The sequence below is a fragment of the Mandrillus leucophaeus genome, unplaced genomic scaffold (assembly GCF_000951045.1).
Source record: "Mandrillus leucophaeus isolate KB7577 unplaced genomic scaffold, Mleu.le_1.0 Scaffold490, whole genome shotgun sequence".
Lineage (NCBI taxonomy): Eukaryota > Metazoa > Chordata > Mammalia > Primates > Cercopithecidae > Mandrillus > Mandrillus leucophaeus.
Genome location: NW_012105254.1, coordinates 792,194 through 816,650, shown reverse-complemented (window position 1 = coordinate 816,650; position 24,457 = coordinate 792,194). Strand labels below are relative to the sequence as shown.

Here is a 24,457-nt window from a genome sequence, read left to right as displayed (position 1 = left end):
TGTTGCTTTAAGGCACTTAAGTTTTGGGGTAGTGTGTTATGCAGCAGTAGATAATTGATACAGCCAAGTTTGAAAGCTCTGGAATGATCAGGGCTCACCTTTGACCTGTCCTCTATAAAACCCAAGATTCTTAGTAACACAGTCCTGTTAATAACAGAACTTGCCTGTGGCTAATCTAAGTGGAAAAACAGTTTATTGGCAGGATATTGGGTAGCTACATCTTTCTTTAGGAAGACTGGGGATAAGGCTTGAAAACTGCACAACTAGGAGGCAGTACTGCCGGAACTACAGCCAGATAACCTCACAGAATTGGTAGCTACTGAATATTGGATGCCTCCACCTACACCACCACCATTGCCTGCATTGGATGTTGGGTGTGGGGCTGCTTCTGGAACTGGACGTTGCTCCTGTCACTAGAAAACAATCATCTACTGTTCTTGCTGTTTCATAGCACTCATTACTGATTCAGATGCCCGTGTGCCGCGTGTTTATAGCAGTACAATTCGTAATTGCAAAAATATGGAACCAGCCCAAATGCCCATCAATCGAGTGGGTAAAGAAAATATATCAAAAATATATTTTATGTATGTGTGTGATGTATATGTGGGTATATATGTGTGCATATATACCCACATATACATATATACACACACACACACACATATATATACACACATACGTACATACACCATGGAATACTACTCAGCCATAAAAAGGAATGAAATAATAGCATTTTCAGCAACGTGGATGGAGTTGGAGACCTTTATTCTAAGTGAAGTGACTCAGGAATGGAAAACCGAACATTGTATTTTCTCACAAGTGGGAGCTAAGCTATGAGGATGCAAAGGCATAAGAATGAAACGATGGACTTTGGGGCCTCAGAGGGAAGGGTGGGAGGAGGTGAGGGATAAAAGACTACACATTGGGTACCGCATTGGGTACAGTGTACACTGTTCGGGTGATGGGCACATCAAAATCTCAGAAATCACCACCAAAGAACTTATCCATGTAACCAAATACCATCTGTTCCCCCAAAGCTATTGAAGTGATAATAAAAACATAAACAAATGCCTGTGTGGGTGGTGTCTGGCAGAGCATAGGTCTTGTGCCCATACCCTGATGGAAAAGAAATCAGGAAAGTGAGAATCTGACACTTTTAGCTTATTTAGCTGAAAGCAGGTGGAAAATTTCATAAACACTGGCAAGGGGTTCGGATAAAAGGCAGCCAAAAGAAAAATGGCAAATGTTCATTAGTTTCTATTGTATACTCTGGTTAGCTCAGTTGGTTACAGCACAGTTGTGATGAAGCCAGCATTGTGGTTTGTTCTTGTTTTATTGAAAGAAAATAGTTCTGAGGTTGTCCCCCTTACACCTGCTCCCTCTTTCACAGATGTGTGCTGATAGCCATTTGTAGGGCCAGGAAATAGTGGGACCTAACTTGCATCTGTCCCTGGCTGCTAAGGTACAAAGAGTATGTGTCTTTCAGTTGGTGGGCCCAGAGACTCCATTCACTGGCATAGTGTGCCACATAAGAGAACTGAATGAATAGTATCTGTGTGAATCTAAGGGGTTGGCTAATTGCTCGGTGAATATGGTTCATGTAACATTTATAATACAACTTGTTGGGCAGCAAGATCATTCAATCCAGATGGTTTCTAGTTTTTCAGAATTTCTCTGATAACTTCTCTGAACTTTGAAATTCTTATTTGCAAAACCATCCATATAGGATTCGTTTCATTATTAGAAATAATACTCATAAAGAGAAAAGCACAATTCCTAGAGGGTGTGTGATAGATGTTCAATAAATGATCATTTCCCTCAGACTTCTTCGATGCACACACCCCAACCAGATTAGAAACTCTTTGAGGACTCAGCTTGCCCTTTTTGTGTTGAATTTCTCTCAGTTGTTAAGTGAAGACCCAATCCAATTGTTAAAATAATAAATGTACCTCTTGCCTCCCTGACTTTCTGGCAAGCTCACTCTGAGGAGGCTGGCCTAGTTCAAAGCTGGCTGCTCCAGGGCACTAAAGCTGGAGAAGGGCCATTCCACCCTGTTCATAACTGTGAACAGTGAACTGTACTTGGGATAGAGCATCTTGGGAACAATAAGGACCTAGATCCAAGCTCATGCATTGTGGTGGGACTGTCAGTTTAGGGGGATGGGTAGATTTTATCAGATCTGTCAGTGGAAAGTTTAGGAAGATGGAATAGTATCTACAGGTAGGAGGAGGTAGTATCCAGTAGTAGTAGGAGGTATCCAGGAAGGAGGAGATCTACCTGGCTCCTAGGGATGTACGTCCTGGCAAGCATTGCTCAGTGGCAGGAGTTGTAAGAGTGGGAAAGGTTTAGGAATTTGAATATCAGGGAAGTGTCAGCAGGTAGCTGAGGGTGAGGTGCAGGACAAAGACAGATGAGAGGAAGACCAAGCCTTAAAGTGATGAGTGTCTAGGTAGGGAAGAGGATGGATGGGCATAGCTTGGACACAGAAAGGGTATTCAGTCATGAAAAGAGGTCAGTCTGCAATATAATGTGGCTATCAGGTCACAGGAGCAGGTCACAGGAGGGCCAAGAGCAGGACAGGTTTGGGGCTTGGTTCTGGTTAGTTGAGGCAGAGCCCCTTAGAGCTGTTTGGATTTGCCATGGTGATGCAGGGGACCTGAGTGTGCTGGTTGTCATGAGATCTTGTTTTGGGGAGAACAGTCATGAACAGAGTAGAAAGGCCCTTCCCCAGCTTTAGTGTGCCTTGGAGCCGGCAGCTTTGAATAGAGCCAGCTTCCTCAGAGAGAGCTGCCAGAATATCAGAGAGGCGAGAGGTGCATTTGTTATTTTAACAATTGGATTGGGTCTTCACTAGGAGCTCTACAAAGAAACCAAATTAATGAAGTCAGATTGCCTATCCCGCCAACAGTGAATGTTTATGGTATGAGTTTAGCTCTATGCTAGAGAATCTCAATATATTTAGATTTGGGCTTGAGAGAGAGAACTTCAGTGTGATCTGAGACTGAACTTCCATTCACATTCATTCCCCGAGGAAGCATGTCGAGGATCTGTGTGTAATATACTGGTGTTCCATTTACTTGAAATATCCTGGCTTGCTCAATTCCTCTCACTTAGGCACTCACTTCTCTAAAAAATAAATGTGTATATGTGTGTGTGCATGTGTGTGCACATGCACGTGTAAGTGTGCATAAAATATAGAATAGACTGAAATCAACAAACTTATAAAAATACCAAATAACCTCAATCTGTAATTTTATTTTTGAAAAGCACTAAAAATATCAATAAATGAATTGTCTGAAAAACTAATCCTTTGGCTGGTGAGATAAGTCTAAGTTGCCAGAACCAGTTAAAGCTTTATATAATTTGGCAGTACATTTGCGTTCACCTGAGATTTCTCTGCCTCCAGCTGTACAAAAATTCTGTGATAATGCAGAGCCTCGAAACCTGGGCCAGAATGCTAAAACTAATTTTCTTTTGTAATCTGAGCCGTAATTGCATTTTAACTCGGTTCTAGTGTGAAGACTGCTTTTGTATGTGTGTGTGTTTACTTCATGTCATTAATTTCTGGCATTTAAGTTAGTGCCTGGCACATAGTCTACCCTCAGTAAATGTTAGTTCTTACTGCCAAGTCTATTGTTCTTTTCTTCGAAACCAGTGGGGTATATGCTTCCTTTGTGCCTCAGTGGTTCATTCCCTTGCCCTCTTTCCCTCTCCTCACCCTTGAGTTGTTAGATCCTGATTTTGCCCTAGGCAGGTGCCAACCCCGAGGAACTCCTGACCCTGTGGTGATGCATGCCTGCATGTGTGCAGCCAGCTGGGCAGCTTGGAAAGCCATAGTATTGACTTGCCAAAGAAGGGCTAGTTTACAAAAGTCATAAGAGATCATTGTCATCAACTGCTGTCACTACCTATTATCCTTTCTCTTTCCAAAAAGCAATTTAGGTGCATAATAAAACAATCTGTAGAATTACTCTGTCAATGCCCATCATAGTTGTGCAATCAGTTGTGCAAAAACCTCAGTTCCTACTTCTAATGAATTTTATACTGACTATCCCAGACCTTTCTGCTGGCCCCCTAATAGCAGAGGAGAGAATACACTGTGGGAGTCAGGAACAACTAAAGCAGCTAGTCTGAGTATAGAATTTCTTTGAATTCTCATCTTTAAGAACCATACTCAGCTGGGCACAGTGGTTCATGATTGTAATCCTAGCACTTTGGGAGGCCAAGGTGGGAGGAACACTCAAGTCCAGGAGCTTGAGGCTAACCTGGGCAACATAGTGAGACTCCATCTCTATTTTTTTTTTTTAAAAGAACCGTGCTAATTCTTATTTGATTTATTAACATATCTCTGGATTTTAATATAACACCCCCAACCAAGCTGAGTAAATTTCTGGGAGGATGTGTTGTATTTCTCTTTGGCTTTCCTTCGTGGAATCAGGTAATTACAAAATGACTTACCTGAGGTTCTGTTTCTTGATATCCCATGATTGGGTGGAGTCTCTGATCCTTTAAAACTTTAAACAATTGATTTATTTGAATAGATTGATAGAGTCACATAATTCAATATTCAAAGATACAGAACACCATATGTAGGGGTTCTCATCATGCCATGAAGAGTTAAAACACAGGATGCGTATGTATTTTATTTCATGAGCCGTCCTAGTTGGAAATCAATGGGGTGGGTGTTGTGAGGAATGCAAATATGATTTTTAAAATGCAGGACTTGCCCTCAAGAAACTTATAGTCTTGTAGGAGAATGTAGCAGGTATACTGAGAGTCATAGTAAAAAGTAGAAGTGGTATATACCGAAAGGAGAGGTTGAAACCATAATTTTAGATTTCACCCATAGAATTCCTTTATATAGAATCTGTGCATCTCAAAAAAGCATTGTATTCTATCTAGTCTTGTTACTGAAACATCAGGGGTTTGGTCTAGGTCCTGCTGCTTGCCACACAGAAAGCCAATTACTGAGACAACAAGTATTGCCAAGAAAGAAGGCTTCAATCTGTTGCTGCAGCTGAGGAGATGGGAACTCAGTCTAAAATCCATGTCTCTGACTGATTAAAACTAGGGATTTATATAGCAGGAAAGAAATGTAACAATGTGTAAGAAAATATGAACTAAGGAGGGACAAGGAAGCATATGGTGCAGTGATCTGATGAGTTTCAGATCTTTGATACTTTTTTTTGAGAGGCCTGAAGGTCCTTTCCTGAGGAAGGAACTTAGATAAAACAAACAAGTTTCAAGCTTTAAGAGCAGAAGGGTCAGTTTCTATGTTTATCCAAAACAACTGTCTATGGGACTGTTGGGTTAGTTTCAGTCTGACTGCTAATTCCAGTACATGAGACCAAGGGAGGTCAGGTGTCTTCTCCACAGTTACCCAGTCGCACCAGACAGTGCCACCTTCAGTAAAGATAGCTAGTTTTAATAAAGCAAACTACTGCTTTGTTCTGTTGCTTAGAAGAAAGAGTACTGCATTTGTGAGTTAAATCTGGGTTTGGTGAGTGGAGACTTTTGAAGCTTTGTTCAGCTGTAATCCAAGGTTCCCCAGTGTTTTGGGTATGTACTGTGAAAAAAGACCTACCTTGTCTCTACAAAAATTTTTTAAAAAATTAACTGGGTGCAGTGGCACATGCCTCTTGTCCCAGCTACTCAGGAGGCTGAGGCAGGAGGGTGGTTTAAGCCCAGGAGTTCAAGGCTGCAATGTGCTTAACTGTTGCACCTTGAGTTCTTGTTTCAAAAAGTTCCATGTAGAAGCACAGTCTTGGAAAAGCAAAAGCCCAGCTGGATCCAGAGATGCCTGAGCTGGAGATGAATTTTGGCTAACTCTCCTCATTACCATACTAAAAATCCCACCCAGGGAGGCGCTTATTTGCCATTTTCTATACGTGTATGTAGAAGCATGATTGGTGCTTGCACTCCCTTTACTCCACCTCTGTGTACAATGACTCAGCTAACCAGCCCAATAAAAGCCTTGTTTTCACCTTTGTTTGGGGGAGGCACCTTCCTTGTTGCAAGTAATAAAACCCCGTCATTATATCCTCCTTGGTTGGGGTCATTGGACTGTAACCTGCCAAGTGATCAAACCCACCTATTGTGTGGGTAACAAAATCCTGGTGACCCAAATGGGACTCAAACCCTCTTGGATACTTTGTTTTGAAATTATATCAGATGGAAGGGGAATGGTTCTGGGGTGTGTTTATAGTATTTCTTGCTGACTTTCGGTTAGGTTGTATTCTTTACAACTTTTCTAATTTTATTTTTAATAGATAATAATGGCCAGGTGTGGTGGCTCATTTCCATAATCCCAGCACTTTGGGAGGCCAAGGTGGGCAGATTGCTTGAGTCCAGGAGTTCAAGACCAGCCTGGGCAACATAGGGAGACCCTCATCTCTACAAAAAATAAAAAAGTAGCCAGGTGTGATGGCACATGCCTGTAGTCCCAGCTATTTGCAGCGGGCTGAGGCGGGAGGATCACTTGAGCCTGGGAGGTTGAGGCTGCAGTGAGCTATGATTGTGCCACTGCTCTCTAGCCTGGATGACAGCATGAGACCCTGCCTAAAAAAAAAAAAGGATAATATATCCACATGATCCAAAATTGAAGAAGTACAAAATAATATACAATAAACTCTTTCTCCCCACTGTGTCCTAGCCACCTTGTTTTCTTCCCTGGAGACATCCAGAAACCAATTTTGTTAGTTTCAGCTTCTGGAGATGGCTTATGAAAATATAAATAAATGCATCTATATTCAACCCCCTTTTAGAAGAAATGATACCTGCTATACCAACTGCTTTTTGTGCACCTTGCTTTTTTTCTTTTTCACACTTTAGCATGATGATTTTTCTATATTGGCACATAAAGAGCTTCCTCTTGGTTAGTTGGTCGTTTTTATGGCAAACAACTGAGTCCACCCTAGATGGTTAAGCCAAAAAGGGATTAGGATTTTAGGTAACTCATGAAATCCTTTGGAGGGCTGGAGGAACAGGCTAGCATCCGGGTTCCCAGAAACAAAGCCCCAAGACATACATAGTACTAGCATTAAGTGGAAGCCACCTGTGCTGCTGCCTCCACTGAACAGCAGATGCTAGGTATTTGACTTGACTGCAACTGCTTCTACCTCCACTCTGCACCAGAAAGGCAACCTAGCAGTGACACCTGCAAAAGTAGCTCTGAGCAGAGCCTCTTTCCTTACATTTCTCACTTCTGAAGCAAAGTCTGGTGTGGATGTATCTGATTAGTGGTGACTGGGTGACACATTTGCATCTTAGCTTCAATAGAGTCTAGGAATTTTATTCTCAACTTTTAAACCTGGAGGTGGGGCTTGTAACAGGTGAAATTTCAGCAAATAGAGAAATACTTTTCAAAATATGATGCACAGTCACAGATATGGCAATGTCCACTAGAGCTGCCTAGAATTCCATTGTATGGATCAACCACAATTGATTAAACTAATATCTTAGATGGTATTCCTCTAAGTGTTTTCTAGTTTTCTAGTCTGTGACTTAGGCAATACTGTATTAATGACAATATACATGTGTCATTTTGCTAATGTAAAATGGAATATAAATTTCTAGCAGTGGAATTGCTAGATCAAAAGGTAAATTGTAATTCTTATGGATATTGCCAAATGGTTTCTGGATGCTATACTGATCCTTGTTTCCAGTAGTGATGTTCCTGATTTTTTATTTTTTATTTTTGCCTAGAGTCTTTTCCTTTTTTAGATTCCATCTGAGCCAGAGTGGCAGGCTGAGTCTTCCCTGCTACTGGGGTGAGTTTTGGGCCTTGGGCCAAGAATACTGACAAATCAGATCTGAGCCATAACCTGTGCCAATAGAGACTGTATTTAGCATCTGGACTGGATTTAGCTTATAGTTTATTGTAGTCCTGCTAGCCCTAAATTAAATGTCATCTTGGGGTATCTAAAAGATAACGTCGCTTCCAAAATTGATTTGCAATGTAAGAGTAGCTTACATCTTGGATTGTTATGTGTTCACAAATGCATAAAGATGTTTTCAAAGAATGGTTCTAAAGAATTATAACACCTTTTCTCTTTAAAAAAGCAAAATCTTATTTCTAGTGTGTGAATTATTGCATAGATTTTGCCAATATCCAATATCTGAACTATGGCATCCAATTGCTCTGGTTGGTTGCCGTGAAAGTTTATAGTAACATAGGAAGCTCCTGTTTGAAAGCTCCTGAAAAACTTAAACAAATGTATATAAATGGGTGAAAAATGGGGGCTGAGGAAGAAGGTGAATACATGTGTTTTCTTCTCATGGAAGTGTTTACTATTTTTTATTAAAAATTTTTTTTAGAGACAGGGTCTCACTATGTTTCTCAGGCTGGCCTCGGACTCCTGGGCCCAAGTGATCCTCTTGTCTCAGCCTTCCAAGTAGCTGGGACTACAGGCACGGGCCTCCACATCTGACTGTGTTTTCAGTATTTTAAGTTGGCATTTACCTAGTGCAGTTGATTATTTCAAGAAAATACACTTTCTGCATGGCTACTGAGGGTATCTGAAAGGATATAAAGTATAGCCCAGGGAAGTAGCACGTTGTTAGGCAGGGGTTAGTAATTCTTTCTGGAAAGGGTCAGTTGGTAGTTTAGGCTTTGCAGGCCAAGAAGCAGAATCAAAGATATTACATAGGTAATTCTATAACAAGAGAAAAAATAAATGTCCACAAGCTTTTTATTGACAAAATTCAAAATATAATAACTGAGTACATTTTTTTTTTTGGGTAATACAGGTCTACTTATAAGAAGAACAACATTCTTATTTTGGGGATAACATTTTGCTTAATGGGATTCAAAGAATAGTGTTCCCTTTCATCAAATCGATTGCAAATGTTCATCTGTAAATACCATTTATTTTCTCCTTGTGGGCCATTCAAAACCAAGCAGTGGGCTGGATTTGACCTATTAGCAGTAGTTTTCCAACCACTGATGTAATGGAAAGACCATGAGCTTTGGATCTGGATGCATGTAGGTTTGAGTACTGGCTCTGAATTTGTGACCTTGAACATATCACTTAACTTTCTGAGTTGGGAAGGTTTATTTGTGTATAAACTGGGTGTAATGACACCTATCTCATGGAATAAATATTACCCCCATCCTTGTGATTTTACATTAGTATTCTAGTTCTATAGATGCTGATATAATTTAGCTAGACTTACCTAGAAAATTAGTATTTAACAGATTTTAAAACTGGCTTTTCAAGGGATAGAATGCTCACATGGTCTTAAAGTACAATGTAAAAACATAACTTTGCAATGAAGAGATCTGGCAGTCACCACCTTAATCAAATGGCCAAGCTTTGCAATCAGTACCAATGGTGGGATGTTGTGACATTGTGTGCCCCTCACTGCTGTGTACCTCTCACTATATCACAGTGTCACCTGTGTGGTGTTCTTGCCAGAAACGTTTGACTTTAATGTAATCACAAGAAAACAGACAAATCCAAAACATGGGACATTCTGAGGACAACTGGCCTGGATTCTTAAATGATTCAGTGTCATTAAGAACCAAGGGGGATTGTTCTAGATTAGGGGGAGACTAAGGGAAAATAAGATAAAAATGCAGTGCATGAACATTGATTAAATCCTGGATGTGGAAAAGAAAATTCAGCTCTGTAGGCATTTTCTGGATAATCGAGGAAATGTGAATGTGTACCATATGTCGTATGTTAGTCTGTTTTCACACTGCTGATAAAGGCATATCTGAGACTGGGAAGAAAAAGAGGTTTAATTGGACTTACAGTTCCACATGCCTGGGGAGGCCTCAGAATCATGGTGGGAGGCAAAAGGCACTTCTTACATGGTGGTGGCAAGAGAAAAATGAGGAAGAAGCAAAGGCAGAAATGCCTGATAAACCCACCAGATCTCATGAGACTTGTTTACCATCACAAGAATAGCATGGGAAAGACCAATCCCCATGATTCAATTACCTCCCCCTGAGTCCCTCCCACAACGCATGGGAATTCTGGGAGATACAATTCAAGTTGAGATTTGGGTGGGGACACAGCCAAACCGTATCATGTTGTATGATAATATTGTGTTAAAGTTGGTTTCCTTGGGTGTGGTGATGATGGTGCAGTGGTGTACGAAAATATCCCTGTTCTTAGAAGGTGAATAGTAAAGTACTTGGGGGGTGTGTCTTGAGGTGTGTCTGCAACTCACTTTTCAGATGGTTTGGCAAAATGGGAGGGAAGAAGGGAGGGAGAGAGAGAATGTGTGTGAGTGTGTGTGTTATGTAGAATAGGTGATTCTGTGCATTGCTGCTCAGTTCTTAGCATAGCACTCAGCACATTGCTTTTGATGGGGAGGTGCCCAATCAAAACTTGTTAAACTAACAAGTACTTTAAGGTTTTAGTAGGATTCTCTGAAAGCACACCTCAGCACTGCCTGTCTGCCCTCTCTTTAGCAGTGTCGTTTGGCTTAGGCATATACTATAATGCCTAATGTTGGGTAATCAGATATGGGGGTTCATGTTTTCTTGAGTAGCTCACCCATGTCCCTCTGGACTGAAAGTCTCTCTTGAATGTTAAAGTATAAATGAATGGGAAGGGAAAACCAGCATAGAGGTTGACCTGTGTTTTCAGCTGTTCCCTGAGAGGCTGAGGTACAATTTGTAAGCATGTACTTCAGATTCTCTTCTGTATTTCTGTTGCTGAGTTTGCCCACTTGGGGAGGGTTGACACCCCCTGGGGCTGTGCTGAGTAGACGAAGGTGTATCTCTGGAGTTCTGACTGGCTGGGGCATCACTGAAGTATTCTCCTGGGCTATGAGGGCTAGGGCCAGGATAAAGAATGGCAGTTGCCTTTCCTTATGCCTTGACCCTAATCAGTATCTTCTTAGCTGAGCAGGAAGGGAACAGAGAAATTAATATTCTCTTATATTCCTGCAGGAACTCTTATGGCTATATAGTGTGAGATGACTAAAGCCCATTTAACAGCTACTTGTAAAAGTAATACAAGAGGAGGGGAAGAAGAAAGATTCTGCTGCAACAGGCTGTGAAGACTAATTCAACATTCATTTGTTGAGCTACTGAGCATACAGCAGGCATAGTAAAATATGAGTCCCCGGGAGATGTAAATAATAAGAATATACTCTTGTCTTCTGCTGAGCACTTAGGGCATAGGGAAAGGAGATGGGCTACAGTGGAGATAATTATCAAAATGCCAATTGTGCTGTGTTGCAAGGCTAGGGATGTGATAGAAAGCTAGTAAAAAGTGTTATGGGAATGCAGAGTACATGCCATGTGGAATTGACTACAAAGATAAGGTTGGTCTTGAGGTGACTTGAAGAATGAGCCTGGCAGGCAAAGAAATGGGCATCTAGTATGACTAAAGTCTTCATTAGCTGCAGGGCGGGGAGGAGAGAGACATGATGATGTTGGAAAGGTAGTTTGGGCCAGACAGGAGGACCTCAGAAGCCATGCTTGGTTTCACAGGAAAGGCATGAAGAGTCTTGGAAGTCCTTTGAAGTTGGAGGGTGATGTGGTTTTGATAAGAGGTCACGGAGGAAATATGGAAGCTGGTGTGTGAAGGTGTGCATCTTGAGACAGAACTTGAAACAGTCGAGGCGAGAGCATAGAATCTGGATTTTGCTAGCTGCAGCAGAGGGAGAGTAGAAAATAGGGGTGCTCTTGGAGAATTCTTCCAGCCCCTCCCACTAAGAGTTTTTACATTTTAAAATCTTTCTAAGGAAACCTTTAATAATACTTGAGAGAAGCTTATTTAAACCCTTGAACAGTTCTGAAAATGTATTACATTTCAGCCAGGAAAGAAAGTATTATTTCAGGCAAACTGGAACATGTGTGGACTGGTTACTCAGCACAGTCGCCTAATCTTATAGAATTAGGTAGGAGGGAAGCTATGTTAGTGGCCTTCAACCTTCTTCCAGAACTTTGTTCAGATTTCTCCCAAATGATCGGTGAATTTTTCTGATTTGTATCCAGCATCCCAGACGTTTAGTGTACATCTGTAAGCTGTAAGGAAGTTGATTTAATCTATTCCTTTTTTTCATCTCTTGCCTTCCACCTGAGAAAACACTGGCCCATAGGTTCTTACTCTGTATTAGGAATTTGCACAATGTGTAACCTAAGATGGATCCAGCTGCGAGTTGGATCCAGCTGGGAGTATTACAGGTTTGGAGTTTAGACTAAAGAAGAGAAGTGGAATCTTTTCATTTTTCCCCCTTTATTTTGAGGAAAGCCCAGTGATTTGGACTGTTTGAAGGAGCAATTATATAAAACATCTCCACTAATTGAGTATCTGGGATAAACTTTTTTTCACCTTATTTTCTTTAGATACCATTAAACATTTCTACCCACAACTTAGAGCTTTTCCGTGGAGATTTTAAACTTAGAAAACTTTGAACCTTGATGAATGAAAAAAACCTTTCAGAACTAACCTTTTTTGTTTTGATTCAGAAGTCCATGTGTAAGTTCCAAAGGCTTATAATTCTTTTCTCTTCCTTGAGGCTTGAATATTTCAGAATGTTCTTGGTATCTCTCTTGGAGGTTTGGTGTACAAAGAGCAAGGAAAGTAACCTATGGGCTTAACTCACTTGTGTGTATATATTCTACTTTGGCTCCAAAGCAATGATTCTAGTGGTGATATGGGACCAAAGGACAGATTTCAGGTAAATAAGGCCATTTACTAATGTCAGATTAAGGTATTAGTCTTCAAGTACCATAAATGTTTCACCAGCAATTTCAGTTACCTGTAGTAAAGAGCTTTCCAGTTTGATGTGGTAGTTATGGTAAAGGAGCAACTGAAAGTTAACCTGATAGTAGATTAACACTCAATGAAAATATAGTTGTTAATTTTCTCACATACCAAGGATTACAATTTCTTTTTTTCCTATTTTTAAAGTAGAGATGGGGTCTTGCTATATTGCCCAGGCTAGTCTTGAAATCCTGACCTCAAGCGATCTTCCTTGAGGCTTCCCAAAGTGCTGAGGTTATAGGCGTGAGCCATTGTGCCCAGCCTACAATTTCTTAATAGTAGGAGTTATTCTGCAAGACAACTATCTCAATGTTGGAACTACACTAATGTTGTTGGTGTGTTTTTTTCCTTGTGTGGGATAGTCTGTATCTTAAGATACGTAATGTATATATTCACAATAAGGGCTACATTATAAAATTCAGAGACATTTTATTTTTGAGGGTTGGTTTCATTCACTTGATTGAGAATTTGTTGACTGTATCTTGGGTGCCTATCCTTATGCTAAGAGATGAATGGAAGTTGCCCCCTGCCTTGAAGAGAAGACATTTTAATGGGAGGCAGAGATAAACAGATAATTAATTATAATGTGATACATTTGGAAATAGTCACAGAAAACTTGAATATGGAGATTTTCAAAAGTACAGAGAACAGGATATTGAACCCTCATGAACCCATTACCAAACTTCAACAATTACTAACTCTTGGTTATGTTTGTTTCACCCATGTGCCCCACCTCCTCACCTTCCCCCTTTTATTTTGAAGCAAGTCTAAGACAGTGTATCATGTGATGGACATTAATAGATACTTGGATAGAGTATTCTGAGAATACACTGGGAAAATATACTGTATCGGGGAGGTGGAAAGGAGCTACAGCAAAGTAACATTTGAGTTCAATCTAGGTGGGGAGGAGGATGTCATTGTTCCAGGTGATGGAATGGAAACCGACAATTATTGCAATGTCTTGAAAAATGTGTATATAGAACTTTTTTGTTCCTCTGAACTGAGCACCCAAGGTGTAATTTTCAAGATTAGGAAATTGTTTTGCCTGAGGACTTTATAAAAATAATTAATTCACTTTTAATTTAGATAAACTAGAATAATCCATGAGTAGTGGTAATGACTAATCTGTTCTCTTTTCACCCCAGTGACTTTCTAGACTTTGAACATTAGAATTCACCCCTTGAAAAAGTCACTCTCCTTTGTAAGTAGAGCAACAGCTGTCCTTTGTCACCTTTATTTTTCTCTTTGGAAGAGGAGGAATAATCAGTGGCTCACTTCTGAAACATCATGAGTAGGTAGAATTTAGTAGTCTGAATTTAAAACCTCCCTGTAAACTGAAGGAAGAAGAGGAAATTGACCAGCGGGCACACATAGGTTCTCAAGGGACTTTTTTGGTTAGCCACTAGGTGAAATCCTTGAGATTTCATCATTTATCTTGTCTCATTTTCCTGTTGTGAAATTGGGTGTTCAGCATTGTTTTTCTTGTCTGTTCTCAGATCACAGAACTGTGTGGTGCAAAGCGAGTTGGTTATTTTGGTGCAACACAGTTTTACATTGCCCTGAAATTAATTGCTGCAGCACAATCTGGCCTCCCGGTGCGGATAGAGAGTATTAAATGTGGTGAGTATCTCACATTTGTATGTTTTATTGTCCATGGCGAGTTGCTTATTTATGAAAACCATTTTTAATGGATTTAAACTTTTCTGGAATTTCTCGTTGCTTCCTCCAACTCTTCTGCAAAATGAAATAAGAAAACTTAGCAGGTAGGTAGCTTAGTTTCTTTCTTTTGTAAATGGGGAAAAATTCCGAGAGTAACCTGAGATTAGTTCATTTTAACTGATTTGCAGTTAAAATAGATTTTATTCTTTAGCAGGATGGGATTGGGCCAGGAATTCTAGAGCCTGTGGCAAATAATCACATTGAGTTTAATTTTCCACTTGAGGTATCCATAATGTTATTGAAGGCTCTGTTAGGAGGGAGGAGTAATAAGGGAGTTTGAATGGAACTATGCCTTTTCTCTTTCCCATCCCTGCCAGTGCTCAGCCTTTAATTCTGTTTCCAAAGCACTATTCTGATGCTGGTAAGTACTTGGGTGCTACCAAAATTTTGGCAGAATGAATTTATCTTCTTAAGGTTCTGATTTAATATTTTCTCATCTTGCCATCCCTGCCCTCAGCCCACTATATGCTTGAGCACTTTCTACAATTTAAACAAAAAGCAAAGCCCCTAACTGTTAGCAGTATTTCTACTGCCTCCGGATTGGTTTTAAAAATATGTATGAAAAAGGTGATTATTCAAGGGGTGTGCCAAAGTCCTCGATAATTCACTTTGATACAGATTACTTTCATATGTCCATACAGGTATGCAGGAACTTTTTTTCTTTTTCTCATTCTGAGATTAAAAACCTCTTAACTGTTCACACCTGTCCTGAGAAGTCTCTGATAGACATACAAGTGGATCAGGATTTATGGTGAGCCCATGGAAACCTTGTAGGACAATCCAAATGGCTGAGAAGATTCCATAGATGGCTGGTTATGGAAGACCAAGCCCTTCACACTAACCATCAGGAGGTGGCACTCATCATGCTAATCTTTATCAGGGGGCTAGTGTGTGCCAGACACTGTTTCATTTAATTCTCATGACACCCTACTAAATTAGGTACTTGTGTCAGTTTGCGTTGCTTAGGATAAGCTGCGATAACAAATGTCACAATCTCAGTGCCTCAACAAGATGGAGGTTCGTTTTCCACTTTGCAGTGGGTCAGGGTGACCCTCCAGGGCAGCTGCCCTCTATGTGGTGACCATGTGATCGTGGCTGCTTTATCTTGTGGCACCTCCGACACAACACCTGTTCCCATAATCGCCACACCAGGGAAAGAGTATCTCACCCTAGCGGTTAAATGCTTTGGCCCAGACATGACTGAAGTTATTGTTGCCCACACTGCGTTGGCCAGAACTTGTCACATTAATCCGTTTCAACGCAGAGCAGATGGGAGAACACAATTCTCTCCTGCGCCTGCAAGGAGAGGACAACTGCGAGTCTCTACTATGGCTGCACACTGCGGGTCTCTACTATGGTGCTGCCGTTGTTCATATCTTACAAATATGGAAATTTGAACTTTAGGGAGGTTGAGTAACTTACCTAAGAACATAAGGTTAGTAGAATTTGGAGCCAGGATCTACTTCCAGTCCCCATGCTCTTAATTTCTATGCAAAATAACCTTGTCTCAATTTTTTCTATTTAGTAAGATGCTGACGGTAATCTGTTATGGAATATTTTCTGAATGGAAAAAATATCGGACTTGAAAGGCATCCCTTGGTATGACAGAATTTGGTTCTTTGAAATAAGTTTCTTGATGGAGTGTCATTTGACAGGCAGACTTAGTATTCATTGTTGCAAGACATAGCGGTCATTTACTTTGATTAGTTGAAAGTTGCATCACATTGAATTTGGATTTGTGGTAGGCACTGATAGTTTTTTTCCATTGTAAATGATCATTAAGCTTTATTATAGTATCTTCCAATTTTATCTTCTGGGAAAGTTAGAGCTGCTTTATTATATACAGAATAAACTTTTGACACTTTTGTTACTGATTTTAAGTTAGACCTAAGTCTTTTACCTGATTTGTGCCCAGATTGACAGTTTAATTTCCTGAGGTCAGGGAGCGTGATTGTTGAAGTTACCACTTGTGTAAAGGATTAACAGTTTATCACAAATATAAGGCTTTCTCAGTTTTATTTTATAAACCCAGTTGCTGCCTTTTAACCTCTGAGGGTTTATATATACCCAGAGTTAATTCTGAATTATCTTCCTTCGTTTAAGGATTGATTGAATAAAAATTATTTGCATTTAGCATATGTTGAATAAGAATTAGGGCAAGATTGGGCCAAACTTTGAGCTGCCACTTAGAATTTTCCAGTTTGTTGCTTGAAATCTATTAGCTTAATGCTTGATGACACAAATCTTGAAGGCCAAAGAGATCACTCTGTGAGAACCTAATCTGAAAGACTGTGTTAGCCCTGTCACACTCGGGGCGTCATAGCCAGGGAGTTGTGGATGGATACCCTTATGTCATGAATAACATGCACCTGTGTGTACGTGTGTGACCCTCTAATCCCTGGTCCTTCCCGTTTTGGTAAATGCTACCACCATCCGCAGCTGCACGAGCCAGAAACCCAGCAGTCATCCTGGATTCCTCCTTTTCCCTCACTCCTTAATAGAATCCATCAAAAGTCCTAGCAGTGTGGCTCCAATCTCACTCCCTGTTGCCTTTATCTCTTTGCCCCTACTAGACCAAGTAACCTTCAACTACTTACCTGGACACCACAATGGATTGGCATCCTAGCCCCTCCCCTCTTCTCTACTGTGCTGTCTCTTTTCCCACTGGTTGGTTGTTTGCTTGTTTTTTGACAGACTCGCTCTGTCACCCAGGCTGGAGTGCAGTGGCACAATCACAGCCCACTGCAGCCTTGACCTCCTGGGTGCAAGGGATCCTCCCACCTCAGCCCCCCAAGTAGCTGGGACTACAGGCATGCGCCACTGCTCCCTACTAATCCTACTAATTTTTGTATTTTTTGTAGAGATGGGGTTTTGCCATGTTGCCCAGGCTGGTCTTGAACTCCTGAGCTCAAGTGATCGGCCCGCCTCAGCCTTCCAACTTTTTTTTTTTTGAGACTGGGCCTCACTCTGTCACCCAGGCTGGAGTGCACTGGTATGATCACGGCTTATTACAGCCTCTGCTTCCCAGGCTCAAATGATCTTCCTGCCTTAGCCTCCTGAGTAGCTGAGACTGCAGGCGTACATTACTATGCCTGGCTAGTATATATGTCTTTTTGTAGAGATGGGGGTCTCGTTATGTTTCCCAGGCTGGTCTCGAACTGCTGAACTCAAGTGACTCTCCTGCGTCAGCCTCCCAAAGTGCTGGGATTATAGGCATGAGCCACCATACCCAGCCTCTTTTCCTACTTTTGAAAGTGTTATCTTTTCAAAATACACAGCAGATTATTCCATCTTCTTCCTTTAAACCCTCCAGTAGTTTGCTTGTTGTGCTTTGTAAAACATTCAAAGTCCCTACACTGATCTGTAACACCCTACACAATCTAGTTCTTCCCTGCTTTTCCATCCTCATCTCAAACCTCAAACCCTTGCTCACTACATGTTACCCAGTCTCAGTGGCCTTCTACCCATTTCTGGGTGACCTCTTTCCTGCTGCAGGCCATATGCCCATTTTATCTTGCGGTCTTGGGTTCCCAGGGATCTGTTTTTCCTTTCTGCTTCCCCTGGCTGGCTCCTTCCCAACCTTCAGGATTCAGAGTCTGTCCCTGTTATCCTACCTAAAATAGTTCTGCCAGTTTCATTAATTCATGAAGGAACCAGCATATGGTAAAACTGGCTCAAGAAAGTATAGTCAGATTTATTTATAGTCATAGAAAGAAAAGATGCTGGAACAGAATTGCTAAATTAGGTATAAAGCTAATTAATGCCCTATGGGGTAATATAAGTGCAACCTGGCTATTGTACTTTTTTCTAAGATGAAGGTATTTGCATTGCCATAAGACAAGAATTACTTGTTAGCTAACAGTTTTTTCCAAGTTAATATCTACCCGTTCAGGATTATCAAATGCCCAACCAAGAGTAAACAGTAAGTCAGAGCAGAAGTCCATATCCCTAGGAAGTGAGGTGATCCTTGGGTGGGCCTGCTGGGTAATGCTTCTGCAGGGCAATCTCCTCTCCACTTTGTTCTTTCCCAGCATCTGTTTCCTGATAGCACTTACCAGAGTTTGCAAATATTCCTTACAGGTTTCACTATTTTTTTTGTCTCTCTTCCTCACTTGTCCAGCTTGTGTAAGGGGGAGGGAAGAGGATCTGACACCCCTTGCATTGTGGGGCATTGTAGGCACTCAGTGTGTATTGGTTGAATGAATGAATGAAGAGATGCATGTCTACACGTGAGGAGGGTGTCTTAATCATCTGCCACGCTTTAAACTAAAACGATTGGAATTCAGATTCTCCTGGAACTCCAGAGGAGTTTTTACAGAAGTCATCTCAGTTTGCATATCATTTTTCTTAGGCACTGATTCTCAACCTTGTCTGCACTTGAGAACCACCTGGAGAGCTTTAAATATAAAATAAAGAATACAGATGCCTGGGTCCATCTCCAGAAATTCTAATTTCATATATCTGCAGTCCAGTCTGAGCATCAGGATTTTTAACAGCTCTCCAGGTGATTCTTATATGGAGACAGGTTTAAGAATAAGAGCTGTATCAAGCATTTTCAAGAGCTTTGCTTAAACTCTCTCTCTCTCTCTCTCTCTCTCTCTCTGTGTGTGTGTGTGTGTGTGTGTGTGTGTGTGTGTAGTTATAGTAGCTGCATCTGAACTAGGGTGCTGCACGACACAGGGCACATGATTTTAGAGGGCACTTATTCTCAGGGCAGGTGCCGTCTCTGCATTTACACCACCCTGAGAGTGAGTGCCTCCTCAAATATTGGCACTAGGTATATGTCTAGCCCCACCCTAGTCTGAGTTGGGGTTAAACAGATGGCAAAACAGCTAGGGCAGAAGGAAAGAAGGTGAAAAGTAAGGAGTGGTAGAGAATTTCTGATGAGGAAAGCATGTGGTGAACATTTGCCCTGGGACCTGCTGTTACCTTTCTTTCCAGGGTCTGAACTTGAGCACGTGTGGGGACTGAGGGAAGATTAGGCAGAACCTAGAGTAGGGTTTCTCATCCTTTTTGTGCCAGGAGCCCCTTTGGCAGCCTGAAGCCTGTGGGCCCCTTCTCAGAATTATGTTTTAAATGCCACGAAGACATAGGATTATAATGGAAACCAATTATACTGAAATAATCACTAAAATACTTAAAAGAAATTGTTATATAACAACATACATGCTTCTAGGCCTGGCACGGTGACTCATGCCTGTAATCCCAGCACTTTGGGAGGCCGAGGTGGGCGGATCACGTCGTCAAGAGATTGAGACCATCCTGGCCAACATGGTGAAACCCCGTCTCTACTAAAATAGAAAAAAATTAGCCGGGTGTGGTGACACACACCTGTAGTCCCAGCTACTTGGGAGGCTGAGACAGGAGAATGGCATGAACCTGGGAGGCAGAGCTTTCAGTGAGCCAAGATTGCGCCATTGCACTCCAGCCTGGGCGACAGAGAGAGACTCTGTCTCAAAAAAACAAACAAACAAAAAACCCAAAACCCTAATCTGATAGGTGACAAAGTTATGGATATTGCTAGTGATGCTATAGTGGCTTGTTGCTTACATTCATAATGGAAAGAAATGCTAAATTTCAGTTACAGTAGGGAAAATAAAGATGTAATTTCTTTTTCCTAGTCAAGGTGACAGAACCCGTGATTTTTCACTAGTTCACTAGCTTGTGAACTCTGATGGTGCAATGACATGATTCATGTGGTCTTTGGGGCTGTGTTCCCCAAACTGGTTTATGGTCTGGTTGCAGTCTGGTACAGTTTGCAGTGGAAGGAGAGAATTAGGACAAAAGGATGAGTTATTTATAAAACTAAATGTATTCAAATCTAAGGTTGGGTTTTTTTTTTTGGTTCCTCTTGTTAAATGTCCTTTGTGAAATTGATAATGGGTAATAGTTTGGGGTAAAATTCTTGACGAGATAGAATGTTGGTAACTCTGTGTTGGCTTTCTTCATTTCTTTTGTTGTTGTTGCTGGGGGAGAGATTTTTCCTATTTTGTGAAATCCCAAAATTTGTGAGCCACTATTGTGGTCACGATTCTACTGCCAAGAAGATACTGAGGCAAATCATTGAATTCCCTTTGACTCCTCCCTTATCTGCAAAACAGTTGTTCTCAACCTAGGTGATTTCGTCCCTTTAGGGACTTTTGGCAATGTGAGGAGACATTTTTGGTTGTCCCAGCTGCGGAGGGGGACTGCCTGGCATTTAGCCGGTAGAGGCCAGGGATGCTGCTCAACACCCTACACTGCAGAGGACAGGACCCCCTCTTCCAACAACAACAAACTTATCTAGTCTAAAATGCCAGTAATGTTGAGACTGAGAAAGCCTACTGTAAAGTAAGTATCAAGACTTAGGAACTCTAATCCTGCTGTGCTCTAGTTTTTTTTTTTTTTTTAATCATACAAGAAAGGTAGAAGGATTTTGTAGAATTGAGTCCTATTTCTGTGGCTTTTGTTTTCAAATGAGAATTATTTTATTCAAGGAAAAATAAAAGCAAATATTCTCTGGTTGAATTAAGGGTGGGGGTCCCTGTGCTTTGCCTATTTGACAAACCCTCCCTATCTCTTAGGGCTAGGAGAGAAATCTTTTGAGTGTGACAACCAGTTTGGTAATTCATAGAAAAGACAGGATAGGAAGCCCAAGGGTAAAGAAAGAAACCCAGGAGGTAAGGTTGTAGCTGGCTCTGTGTGTGTGTGTGTGTGTGTGTGTGTGTGTGTGTGTGATGTGTGTGTGGTGTGTGTGTGCGTCCACACAGTGTCTCTGTATTTTGAGCACTGAATACTATCTTGGGATGTCTCAAGCTAAGGTCAGCTCATCCTTTCTGACTAATGTCCAACCCAATCCCCCTTTGCTTTTTTTCCCTCAGTGTTCCTTTGTCGATTTCCTTTACACCCTCTCTCAGCCCTGCTACAGGGACACAGAGCTGCTTTGGACAAAGTTCGCCTATGCAGGTTCACTGACTGTATGGCTGGGCACTTGTGTTTTCTAGGGGTCTGTCCCTCTACCCCATACCCCTGTCGTTAGCTCTATTGTTGCTCCTTCCCAAAGGTTCTCCCCAACCTTCTGAGCTGTGGATTCCCACCTTATTTGTAAAAATCTTTGTTGTGGGATTCTTTGACAATCTAGTAAAAGCTCTGGATCTTAGCAGGAAAATACACATTGACATTAAAATAAAACATTGTAAAAAATGTTGCCTTCAATGTCAACGGAGTTTCTGGACCCCTAGAGCTGGTTCATGGAGCCCAGTGAAGAGCCCTTCTTCTAGAGAAATGTAATGTATGGGATGGATATAGAGGATGTAAGTTGGAAGAGACATAGTGGAGAAATTGAAGCCCAAAGAGGCAAAATAAAGGGGATGCTGCTTGCTAGCAGCAGAGCCCAGTGGATTGTGGACCTCCTAACTCACTCCTGGGGTTCTACCCTTGGTATGGCCAGGAAATTTAACTTATCCACCATCCTCCTCTGCCACAAATTTACAGGATCACCCTTCCCATTGTAACCTCCACCCCACCATCTAGCTATTACCTACCCATTTCCTAATTGACAAGAGGTATTTCAGATCAATGGGTAGATAGGAGGATAATAGGAGACTAGATGGCTTTGATTACTCAGGCCTGGGTTGATAAGACTGGCCTGATGTTTTTTTGTTTTTTGTTTTCCCCCAAAGTAACTTCAGGAAAATGTGTAGGGATGGTTTCACTTTGGAATTGTAGAACATTATTGTCATAATTCTTTGTTAACCTATAAGTAGCTGGTATAAGTGAATAGGTAAGAAAATGTAGTGGGAGAGAAGGGAGCCAGGAGTCAGGAGTCAAGAATTTTTGTTATGGTCATAGCTCTGCCACTATATTGCTACATGACTAAGACAAGTCTTGCTCTCCCTTTCCTGGGCTTATTTCCTTAACTGCAAAATGGAGACATTTGAGCAGGTTTTCTCTAGATTATTTTCTGAAATGCCACAGTTTCATGCTAAATGTTCAAATCTGTACTAGAAAGAATTTTAATGTTCAGGATGGCAATATAGCCTTGTGTCTGGGAATGTAGGTCCTAGCAATAGGCTACCTCATTATGAATCTTTCCTTCATTACCTTTTATTTGTGTGGCCTCAGGCAAGTTTCTTAATTTCTCTATTTCAAATGACTCACTGGAAGAAAAGATATACCAATAACACCTGCCTTATAGAGTTGTTGTAAGCACAAAATCAGGGAATCCCTTATCAAACATTGTAGAAAAGCATCTACAACTATGTTATTTAATATGGTAGCCACTTGCCATGTGTGGCTATTGAGCACTTGAAGTGTGGCAGTGTGGCTAGTGTGACTGAGAAACTGAAATTTTAATTAAATGATTTAAATAAAAGGCTTCAAACACTGTAAAATATTTTCTGTTAAATGCAACCTTATTGATTTAGTAGGACCACATTTCACTTCAACCTTGAATTCTGTAAGACGAGGGTCAGCAACCTTTTTCTATAAAGGGTCAGATAGATTTTGTGGGCAGTATGATTTTGGTTACAACTACTCAACTCTGTTGTTGTAGTATGAAAGTAGCCATGGACAACGTGTAAACAGAGGAGCATGGCTGTGTGCTAATCAAACTTTATTTATAAACACTGAAATTTGAATTTTTAAAATTTTTTTATTTTTTATTTTTGAGACAGAGTCTCACTCTTGTCACCCAGGCTGGAGTGCTGCAGAGGCATGATCTCAGCTCACTGCCACCTCCGCCTTCCATGTTCAAGCTATTCTCCTGCCTCAGCCTCCCAAAGTAGCTGGGACTACAGGCCTGTGCTACCATGCCTGGCTAATTTTTGTATTTTAGTAGAGATGGGGTTTCACCATGTTGGTCAGGTTAGTCTCAAACTCCTGACCTCAAATGATCTGCCCGCTTTGGTCTCCCAAAGTGCTGGGATTACAGGGGTGAGCCACTGCGCCTGGACTGACATTTGAATTTCATATAATGTTTACATCATGAAATATTTTTCTTTTGTTTTTTGTTTTTTTGGGCAAATATTCAAACATTGTACTTGCGGGATGTACAGAAATAGGCAGCAGACTAGATTTGGTTCTTAGGTATACACCCAAGATAAATAAATTCATGTCCATCAAAAAACATTTATAAGAATTTCACAGCAGCTTTATTTATAATGGCCCCACACTGGAAACAACCCAAATGTTTATCACAGGATAATCAATTAAAATTTTCAATATATTCTTTTTTTTTTTTTCTTGAAACAGGGTCTTGCTCTGTCACCTAGACTGGAGTGTAGTGGCACCATTTCGATTCACTGCAACCTCCACCTTCCAGGCTCAAACCATCCTCCCACCTCAGCCTCCTGAGTAGCTGGGACTATAGGTGTGCGCCACCACACCTGGCTAATTTTTGTATTTTTTGTAGAGATGGGGTTTTGCCATGTTGCCCACACTGGTCTTGAACTTCTGAGCTCAAACAATCTGCCTACCTCGGCCTCCCAAAGTGCTGGGATTACTGGTGTAAGCTACTGCTCCCGGCTCAATATATTCTTAAAAGTGGATTGCTCCATAGCAATGAAAAAGAATGAATTATGTGTGCAATGCATTGGGTGATTATCACAGATAAAAAGGTTGTAAAAGAAGCTAGTCACAGGAACAAGTACTGTATGATTCAATTTATGAAGTTCCATAATGGCAAAGATAATCTGCAAGTATAGAAATTAGTACAGAGGTTGCTGGGTGGAGCAAAGGGAGGTGATTACTGGAAAGGAACATGAAGGAAAATTCTGTATCTTAATTTGGGAATTTGAGTGTTGGTTACAGGGAGATATATATATATATATATATATATATATATATATATATATATGTGTATATATATTTGTCAAAAATCTTCAAGTGGAACACTTACAGTTTCCTATAAATCATCCCACCATACAGAATATTCTTTACATAATTTAAAAATAAATCAATTAGCTGCTTACATTTAACATTATAATAATAATAAAATACAGATTTCTGGCCACAATGGCTCACATTCTGAT

General features: G+C 40.9%; 1 protein-coding gene across 2 annotated transcripts in view; it reads left to right on the top strand.

The window, feature by feature from the left end:
* The window catches only part of REPS2 (RALBP1 associated Eps domain containing 2), a 173,168-nt gene that overhangs the window by 15,334 nt on the left and 133,377 nt on the right, over window positions 1-24,457 (top strand). For both annotated transcript variants that reach the window (XM_011995516.1, XM_011995517.1), the window contains exon 2: window positions 14,225-14,348. The gene's annotated coding sequence lies outside the window, so the exon portion shown is untranslated. The remainder of the gene's footprint in view (window positions 1-14,224; window positions 14,349-24,457) is intronic.